Genomic DNA, 9,571 nt, shown 5'->3' on the forward strand with positions numbered 1-9,571 from the left:
ATCAGATTGAACCATTAGAGAATTCTGTTTAACATCCAACTAAATGCCACCACCACTTTCTATTAGTGTTTAAAGAATATTCACATGTGATTCCCAAAGAATTTTTTCTTCTAATTTAACACTAGGTTGGACTGTGGTTGGATATGAATGTGAAAGAAAAGACAGACTCTCAAGTGCCTTCATAACTTATCTTTAAGACATTCCTGTAAAGTGGCTAAATTAAGGTATTAATCAAGTTAATATCAAATCAAACTTTTATTAATAATCTGTTATGCCCTAGGACAAATACTTTTAAAGTCTATGTTTAAAACACTATCCTTTGGACCCCAAGTCACCAAAGTTATTTATAAATGCATTTATATAGTAACACTGATGATGCCTCCGTGCATAATTCATCAGGTAGGCTGACCTAAACCACCAACTGGTTAACTATAGAAAATAAAAAAACTGCAGCTCAAGGGAACGGGAAAAAGAAGGCAAAGAGCCACCATTTGCCGAGAGATTACTATGGGCCAGGAACATTTCTAAATGCTTTACAGACACCTCCTTTTCTTAGTATCACCAAATTTATGAGGAGGATATTTTCCCTATTTTACAGACGAGGAAACTAAGGCCCACAAAAAGTAAGTAATCGGCCACTGGATAAGTAATAGAGCTGGGATTCAAACTCAGATCAAACTCAGATCTGCTTTCAAAGTCATCATATCATACTTCCTCCCACAAAGACAACTTTCCAAATCATATTAAAAATCGGCTCTTTGATTAAGTAAAATATTAATTCCTAACTGGAAATTATTCAGATCATTTCAACATGGTGCATAAATCAACCTGCACCCAACACATGTTTAGGAAAAGTCATAGTTAACGGAAGAAAATACAAGAGCCAGAACACCAATAGAAACCAGAGTGGGACAACAGGCAGACTGCCAGCCTTACGTCCGAAAGCTTAATCGCATATCTGCCATTTACCAGCAAGTGACCGGGAACGAGTAATAACCTCTTTCAGCCTCAGTTCCCTCATTCATCAAAAGGGCATAATGCCCACCCCATCCTTCTACCTCGGATTGTTTGAGCACGAAATAGTTGACGTTGGAAAACTATAGCAAACTGTAATTCCTAAGGAATTACCATTCCTTAAGATGACTACACTGAAGAGCTATTTTCACGGGAAATACCTCGGCGCAAACAGAATGAGGAACACAGCCCACCAGCTCCAGGACGCTGCTCTGAGGCAGGCGGCCCCACCCCGGCGGAGCACTTGACAGCAGCAGGTGCTGCCCGCGGACCAGCCTGCCGCCTGCATTCCATGGTTCCCGTCACTCCCCGGCGGGGAAAGGCGCGAATGAGGCGCCGGGAAGGGAGCACTGGCAGAGGTGCGAGGCCTGGCTTAGGCTGCTCAGCCCCGCAGGCCTGTTTCCTCACGTGTAACATGGAGACAGCATTCCTGTCGTGTCCCGGGCAGCTGGAGGGAAAGCGCGGCCAAGGCCGCTGAGAACAAGCTGACGGGCGAATCACCTGTCCTGTCAGGTGAAGGGCCGGCAGGGAGGCTCCCCCGGAAAGCCGTCGCACTGTGGACATTCCCTAAGCGTCCCCGCGCGCCGCCGGGGTCGCCCTGTGAGGGGCGAGGCAGACCGCGCCCACCCCTTGGCCCTCACAGCCCGGCTGCGCCTTCTCAGCCCCGGTCCGAGGCCGCTTCAGAGGACCCCCGGGCCCTCGCGAGCGGCCGCGGCTCCCCTCCCCCAGCAGCGATTCCGGTCCCTCCCCGCCCACACTCCCAGGTGAGGGGAGAGGGTGAAAGGGCGTACCCCGCAGCCATTTAATCCCCGTGGGCCTGCAAGGTATTCCGCCGGCCGGCGTCCCCGCCCAGGCCCGCCCGGTCTGCAAGACGCGCGCCCCTCGCGGACACTCACCCCGCCGCCCTGCGCAGCTCGGGCGGTCCCGAGCGTCCCGCCGGGAAAGAGGCGGGGCGGCTGCCGGCGAACCACGTGACCCCGGGCGCGCTGCGCGACGCCGCTGGCGGCCCCGTGCTCCGGCCGCACGCGCGCAGGCGCAGCCCTGTTCGCGACGAGGGGCCGCCGAGGCGGGAGGCCGGTGCAGCTGCTTCTGGAAAGCTGAGCTCGTTCCTAGGCTGCGCAGGCACTGCCGCCTTTGGCCACACAGCCCGCTAGCTCATATTCAGTGGCTTCTCTCTGCCTGTTGTGTCACCACAGTTAGTCCCACAGTTGAAGGGCCAAGAGGTCCGCCTCACAAACACCTGGACCTGTGGAAGCGCCTCAAAAAACCCCGTAGGACTACGCCAATCACACCCGCCCCTCGGCCATAAAGCTGTACTCGGCCCCTCTTGTGTGCCAGGCTTGGAGGACTCGGAGTAGAGACCCAGCCAATGTCTTTACTTAAGAGACAAAATACACGAACGGAATGACATGACGATACTTAAAGCACAGTTCTGAACAAAAGAGGAAAGAGACTCGACCTAGACCATAATTATCACAAGAACATTCCCCACCATTCTCACCCAGCTGGTGAGCTCACCCTTCACCCCTGCCTTCTCCCTTGTCAACCACAGTAGGTGGGAGGGGAAGTCATGGAATCCAATGGAGGCTACCTCAGAGACTATGGAGACTGTCAACTGATGATCCTGTCACCAACTCAATGCCAACAAGAGTGTCGTGCGTGAGATCCTGCTCACAGCACCATTTGTCGTGCACAGAGGCCTGCTCGCCGTGCCATTTTTCAGGCGGGGCAGCCTGTCCTGTGAGGTCTCTGCTCCCGCTCCCCACACAAGAACGCAGGATATGGTGAGGCCAAAAAGGAACACCCACGGAGCCATAGGTAGGGGAGCCATACCACTATGGTCTCACTGGAGGCTGGGTTCACCGGACGTGCGACCTGCCTTCCGCCTTTCTGCCAACCAACCGACAGACAACTCTCTCGACTCTGTTCCTCTCCTCTCTTCCGCTCTCCTCGGCTCTCCTCTTCCGCTCTCCTCTGCTCTGCTCGGCTGTCCTCGGCTGTCCTCGGCAGTCCTCGGCAGTCCTCGGCAGTCCTCGGCTCTCCTCCGTAGCCGCAGCAGTTATACCAGCGGCCAATCGGCTAACCGGCCACAGCCGACAGCCAATCAGCCACAGCCGAGCCAGCACCTTTCCACCTGAGGCCGAGAGCCTGTAAACTACTCTCTGGGGCTCTGTCCCCACAAAGAGTCACCAACTTAAGGTGAGGTGAGAGACGTTGGTGGTTGAGACAGCACAGGTGAGGCGGCCTCGGTGTGGTGTTGCAGCTCCAGCCTCGTCATCGTACTCTTCCATGGAAACTGAAAGTGTGCTCTGCTGAGGCAGACATGAAGCGGCCTCATGTAGAGAAGAGCGCCGGGCCCTTCACCTGATCAGTCCATTTCTATGCAAGTGGTTCCTCATTGGTCAAAATGGAGCCACTCTGATTGGTCGGTGAGGGTGCAAATAAGGCTATAGCTGCACAGCTCTGGTTGGATGGGGAAAGTCTCAGTCCTATTGGTCGAATTGAGATCTTAGGCACACGCTTAAAAAGAATGGGCTCAGCGACAGGCAGGAGCACAATGTAGGACTTAACAAGTCTCAGCCTGAGGCTTTTCGTTGAAAGTCAAGCAGCCTGAGGGACCTCTGCAAACAATGTCTGCTAGGTTCTAGTTATGAATTTGAGGCCGATTAACCACAGGGGTCCTTTCTGGTAGGTATATTCTCGGGGTTGACAAGCCAGAACCATATTGTTGGCTGTGTTCAGGCTCCTCTCCCCTCTTACCTGCTTAGAAAACTTGCTCTTCCAGTCATTTTTCCACAATACTTAGACCACATATCAGAAGCTATTCTAGATACTTGGGGTTAGTAAATAAACTAGATAAAAATTCCTATGTTCTTGGAACAGGGTGGTGACAGACGATAAATACTGAACATAACCAATAAGTTGCATAATATATGATAAGCACCACCACGTGGATACCCCATTTCTACCCCACCACCACATGGATACCATTCTTTCAAAGTCACTGGGGATATCCCCAGTGCAGATCCTGTGGATATCATCATTATGGCCTAAGTTAATTTCTCTTAATTGGTTGACGCACGTGCCACCTGGAAACACTTTCTTTGCCTTCAATTTTCACCTCCTTGGTCTCCCAACTCCCATCACTCCTTCTCCATTTCTTTTGAAGTCACCTCTTATTTCTCCTACCCCTTAAATGTTGTTGTCCCTCAGGGAGAGGTGCAAGCCCTCTCTTTTCCCACTGCACACACTCTTTTGACGAGATTGCTTCCTTTTATATAACTTTAGATAGCATCTTTGTGCTTTATATTTCCCAGTATATATCTCCAGCCTGGATTCCAGCTCTGAGCTCCATATTCAAATGGTTGTCTCCACTTGAACCTCTCAAAATCATAGGACAAACATAAAAACAGTCATTATCTTTCTTACATACATATAAAACAATTCTATGGAGATATAATTTACATACCATACAATTCTCCCACTTCAAGTGTACACTTAAGTGATTTTTGGTACATTCAAAGAGTTGTGCAACCATCACTGCAATCAAGTTTTGAACATTTTCATCACCCCAAAAAGAAACACCTTACTCATGAACAGTTACTTGGCCATCCTCGCAAATTGTCGTCATAGTCAGATGTTCATTCTTTACCAAGGCACAGCAGTCCACCTGCAGGTGCTTTTCAAATGGTTACAATAGAGTTTAACTCTATTTCCAAATAAAATTCTCTGTGACAGATGTCATGGTTTCATTCTCTAGAACCCAAGGAGTCTGCACTGTGACTGTCCTACAGAAACTTGCTAGGGCAAATATGTGGGTAATTATAAACAAATATTGATTTAGGAAATAAAGATACCAATATCTTATAGAACTAATTTTATAGAAAGGATTATAATACATGACAACAAATCAGTAAGGCACGTGGTGGGTAGTAAATGTAATTAAAGTGTTCTAAGATCTTCACACAGTTCAGGAGGTGGTACATTAATTTACATTAGAGACAGTTTCATAAATCAAAAATGCATGTTGAAATTTGCAAGCTAATAGAGGAAAAAACAGAATAACAAAAAGAAAAGTAATAATTATAAAAAGGCAAGAATAGAGAGAAGAAGGAACGCAGAATGTATTGGACAGATAGAAAAGAAATAATAAGATGATGGGTTTAAAAATCAAATCTCTCAGTCACTATATGGAATAAAAATGGAATAAATACTCCAATTAGAAGGTAAAGATTTTAAGACTAAGTGTAAAACTTCAATTATGTGCTGCTTTCAAGAAATACACCATAAATATAAAATCAGTTAGACGGAAAGTAAGTGAATATAAAAATGTATAGCTACAAACAGTAAGTGAAAAAACCCTGATGCAGTTATGCTAACATTAAACAAGGTAGTTGGCTTCTTTCTTTTAATTGTTAAAAATTTAGTTTTCAGTTACCGTTGATACACAATATTATATTAGATTTTGGTGTACAAAACAACATAGTGATTCAACAGTTACATACATCACAAAGTGATCACCCCAATAAGTCCATTACCTAGCTGACAATGTACATAGTTATTACAATATTATTGACTATATTCTCTTTGGTGTACTTAACATCCTGTGACTATTTTTTTTAAATTATAGTCGACATAAGGTAGTTTCTACAATGAAAGGCTTTTTTAAAAGTAAAGATAACATTTTATAATGTTAAAATATCAGTCCACCAGGAAGATACAAAAATCACAAATCTGTATGTCCTCAATAACATAGCCTCAAAATATATATGACATCAAATATATGGTGATGGAAGGAGAACTGACTCTGGGTGTGAACACACAATGGGATTTATAGATGATGTAATACAGAATTGTACACCTGAAACCTATGTAATTTTACTAACAATTGTCACCCCAATAAATTTGAAAAATAAATTTAAAAATATATATATATATCACAACAGTCGACAAAAATTAAAGAAATATACAACCATAGTAGATTATAAAATATAACTCTCAGTAATTGATAAAACAGATAAAATAGCCATTTAGATATAAAAGACCCAGACTACACAGTGAACAAATGTTACCTAATTTACATATACAGAAAACTGCAATCCAGTTTTTTTCCCAGTGAACATGGGTGGGAACTCTTCAGAAGAAGACATGGGCAGCAGAAGTCTGAGGTCTGAGCTCTCTACTAGAATAAGTAACAGATACAATCATATCTGCCTTTCTCACCTGTACATTTGTGTTTAAATTCCACTGTCCTATTAAGTGAGAGTCAGGTGGGTGTTCATTTAGACAGAGTATGTGAGATGCCTCTCATTTTGGATATCATGAATAAACTGTGAGACTAGAGACCAGGAGTCATGTTTTGGAGGAGACCCCATGGTGTAGCTTGTTTTACTCAACTCCCAGAGCTTCTAGGTCATTCTCGGCTATGCTCCTCTGCTTTCTTCAGCTATTTGATTGATAGAAGATGCTTCTCTTGTATCCTATTTTTGCATAAGACATATCTGCCTTAAAAAGTATATACAGGTAACCCCCGTACAGGTAACATGGCACTTCTATAACACGGTTTCGCTCTAACACAGTTCAAGAATTGAGGGAAACCCTTGTACAATACGGCATCCTACAACACAGTTTCACTCTAACGTGGTTTGAGAATTAGAGAAATTCCCGAACAACATGCAGTGTAATAAGAGCTTTTAAAAGCAGAAGATATCTCATTTGAAATTAGGGAAATCCCCAAACAACACGGAACGTAATAAAAGCGTAGTAGTGATGACAAAAAAAAATTATTTAATACATATAAATATGTTATACTTTTGGTGAAAATTGCTTCAATAAAGATATTTCTCTTAATTATAAAAAACGTAACAGTATGTTTTTTTAATTTTTGAAAACTCCCGTTTTTGAACTACTTCTGTTTTGTATAACACGGTGTGGGGGCGGAGCCCCAGAGAGTAGTTTCCAGGCTCTTCGGCCTCACATAGACAGGTGCTGGCTCAGGTAGTAAATGGCCAACTGTGATTGCATGGCCATCAGCTGTGGCTAGTTGGCCGTCAGCTGTAACCAGTGAGCCATTGGCCACTAATATAACTGCTGTGGCTACGAGGAGGAGAAGAGAGAGAAGGGAGGAAGAATGGGGGCTAGCAAGAAGATGGCGGCTGGGCTGGCAAGTGTGGATGGTGGTTTGAAGACAGTGTGGATCCAGCCTCCAGTGAGAGTATAGTGCCGCCAGAGAGAATATAGTGGTATGACTCCCCTACCTATGGCTCTGTGGGTGTTCCTTTTTGGCCTCACCATGTCCTGCGTTCTTGTATGGGGAGCGGGACCAGAGACCCTGCAGGCCGCCCCGCACGACACACGGATTCGCATAATATGGCATTTTAGGAACCTAACAACCGTGTTATATAGTGTTAACCTGTATAATGCATACAGAAAACTCTAGAAAGCAACACCAATGTTAATAGCAGTTGTTTATAAGAACGGATGTGACTTTTCTTTTTTCTTATTCATAAATACCGACTTTCCTTAAAAAAAAAAAAAAAGCAAGCATCATGCATTATTTGTGTGACTCTGTCTTTGCACTATATGGTACTGCAAACCTTTAAAAAATAAGTAAATCAGCAGACAAACAAACAGAAACCAACCTTAAAAGCCCCCAGACCTAAGTTGGATACTGAAAGCAAAAAAACAGAGCCTAAATAACTACAAGTCCCTGAACATCATCTTGTGATGGAGTTGCAATGATAGGAACTGTGTTTTCTCTTTGTCACTTGTATCTAAGAACATGTAAGGACTGGAAATCACAGTGTGTCTATAAGGCAATCCTGAGCTTTGTTCCCAGAAACACTCCAAAATGTATACATTTAGGAAGTATTCTCTTTCAAAGAAGTCACTCTGCTCATATCCGTTTTGGATGTCCTCTCACAAAAGTGTCTCCAGAGCTGGTTTAGTAATGCCAAAAGAACATTAATTTCATTTAATTGATAAAAAAGTCTTGCGGCCTGGCCCGGTGGCTCAGGCAGTTATAGCTCCATGCTCCTAACTCCGAAGGCTGCTGGTTCAATTCCCACATGGGCCAGTGGGCTCTCAACCACAAGGTTGCCGGTTCAACTCCTCGAGTCCCGCAAGGGATGGTGGGCTCCGCCCTCTGCAACTAAGATTGAGCACGGCACCTTGAGCTGAGCTGCCTCCCGGATGACTCAGTTGTTTGGAGTGCGTCCTCTCAACCACAAGGTTGCCAGTTCAACTCCCACAAGGGATGGTGGGCTGCGCCCCCTGCAACTAGAAAACGGCAATTGGACCTGGAGCGAGATGCGCCCTCCACAACTAAGACTGAAAGGACAACTTGAAGCTGAACGGCACCCTCCACAGGTAAGATTGAAAGGACAACAGCTTGACTTGGAAAAAAGGCCTGGAAGTACACACTGTTCCCCAATAAAGTCCTGTTCCCCTTCCCCAATAAAATGTTTAAAAAAAAAAAAAATACTTAAGATGGTAAATTAAAAAAAAAAAAAAGAAACTCTTGCTTAGTCCACAGTCTTAGTCCTCATTTTGCTCCTTCTCTCGTTGCCTTTATCAAAGTTTCATCCCGTCCTTGTTTCTATTCTTTATGTTTAGTGTTAATGTGTTTGACTAAGACTTCAAGGACCTATTATTGAGAAGCTGGGGAAAAGAGTGTGGGAAAGGATTCTGAGGCTTAATAAAGCCTGGGCCTTGGAGAGGGGGGCGGAGAGGGAGCTGGACAGTGTTGAGTGTGAGGTCCAAAAGTAAGGTAACATTATAATTTATCACCCTATTCTGGGTTACTTTTGACAGTGAAAGGGAAGTGATTAATAAGTATGGCAGGTCAACCAAGATGTGTGGTCACCCTAATGATATAGGGAGCAAGTCAGAAAAGGCACTGTAATATGTGTTCATTTGGCTGCCTTTAGTGCCAGAGATGGGTGTAAGTGGCTTAGGGCCATAAATGTGACTTGCCGGGTGTAGAGGATGGTTTCTATTTGAGGATGGAGCTATCATGACATTTGATCTTTAGGACAGATCCATGTTTAATTGAGAGAAATTTAATTCGGTAGGAAACAGTTAAATGGAATTTGTTGGCTTTGCTTCTAATAGGTTATTACAATTTCACAACTACTTACAGACTTTTGGATACTCCTTAAAAATGAAAATATTTTCTAAGTATTATAACACACCCACCCACCTACCAATATTCTGTCCTATTTTAAGACCCACTTTAGCCCTGGAATTCTCATATCTTCTCTTCTCAAAAGATTAATAGAAGATTAAACAATCCACAAAATCTGTAGAATTACGTCTGAATTGTTTCTTCACTCACTACCCTGCAGTCTGTTCCTTGGTCTTGTGTTTTCCAACAAATGCAATGATTTTGTTGGCTTTTCCACTTGTTTAATGTGCCAAATCTTATTCATTTCCATGGAAATCAGCCTATAATACAAGTGTCCACATCATGTATGTTAAGGAAGTATTGCTTTGTTTTTAAAGCCAGTTCATTGTAACACACATTTTACCATACTCAAAAAAAAAATCTATAAATTAC

The 9,571-nt window shown here is 44.2% G+C and overlaps 1 protein-coding gene across 34 annotated transcripts in view; it reads right to left on the bottom strand.

Annotated features, from left to right (window-relative positions):
- Nucleotides 1-2,009, bottom strand: part of SCAPER (S-phase cyclin A associated protein in the ER) — a 221,071-nt gene extending 219,062 nt beyond the window's left edge. For 14 of the 34 annotated variants that reach the window (XM_074318185.1, XM_074318193.1, XM_074318192.1 and 11 more), the window contains exon 1: nt 1,911-2,009. The gene's annotated coding sequence lies outside the window, so the exon portion shown is untranslated. Of the gene's footprint in view, nt 1-1,805 lie in introns of all 34 variants that reach the window. The other 20 variants (XM_074318195.1, XM_074318189.1, XM_074318187.1 and 17 more) reach the window with 6 other exon arrangements.
- Between the last annotated feature and the right edge of the window lie 7,562 nt (nt 2,010-9,571).

This window comes from Rhinolophus sinicus, linkage group LG13, assembly GCF_036562045.2.
Source record: "Rhinolophus sinicus isolate RSC01 linkage group LG13, ASM3656204v1, whole genome shotgun sequence".
NCBI classification, from domain to species: domain Eukaryota; kingdom Metazoa; phylum Chordata; class Mammalia; order Chiroptera; family Rhinolophidae; genus Rhinolophus; species Rhinolophus sinicus.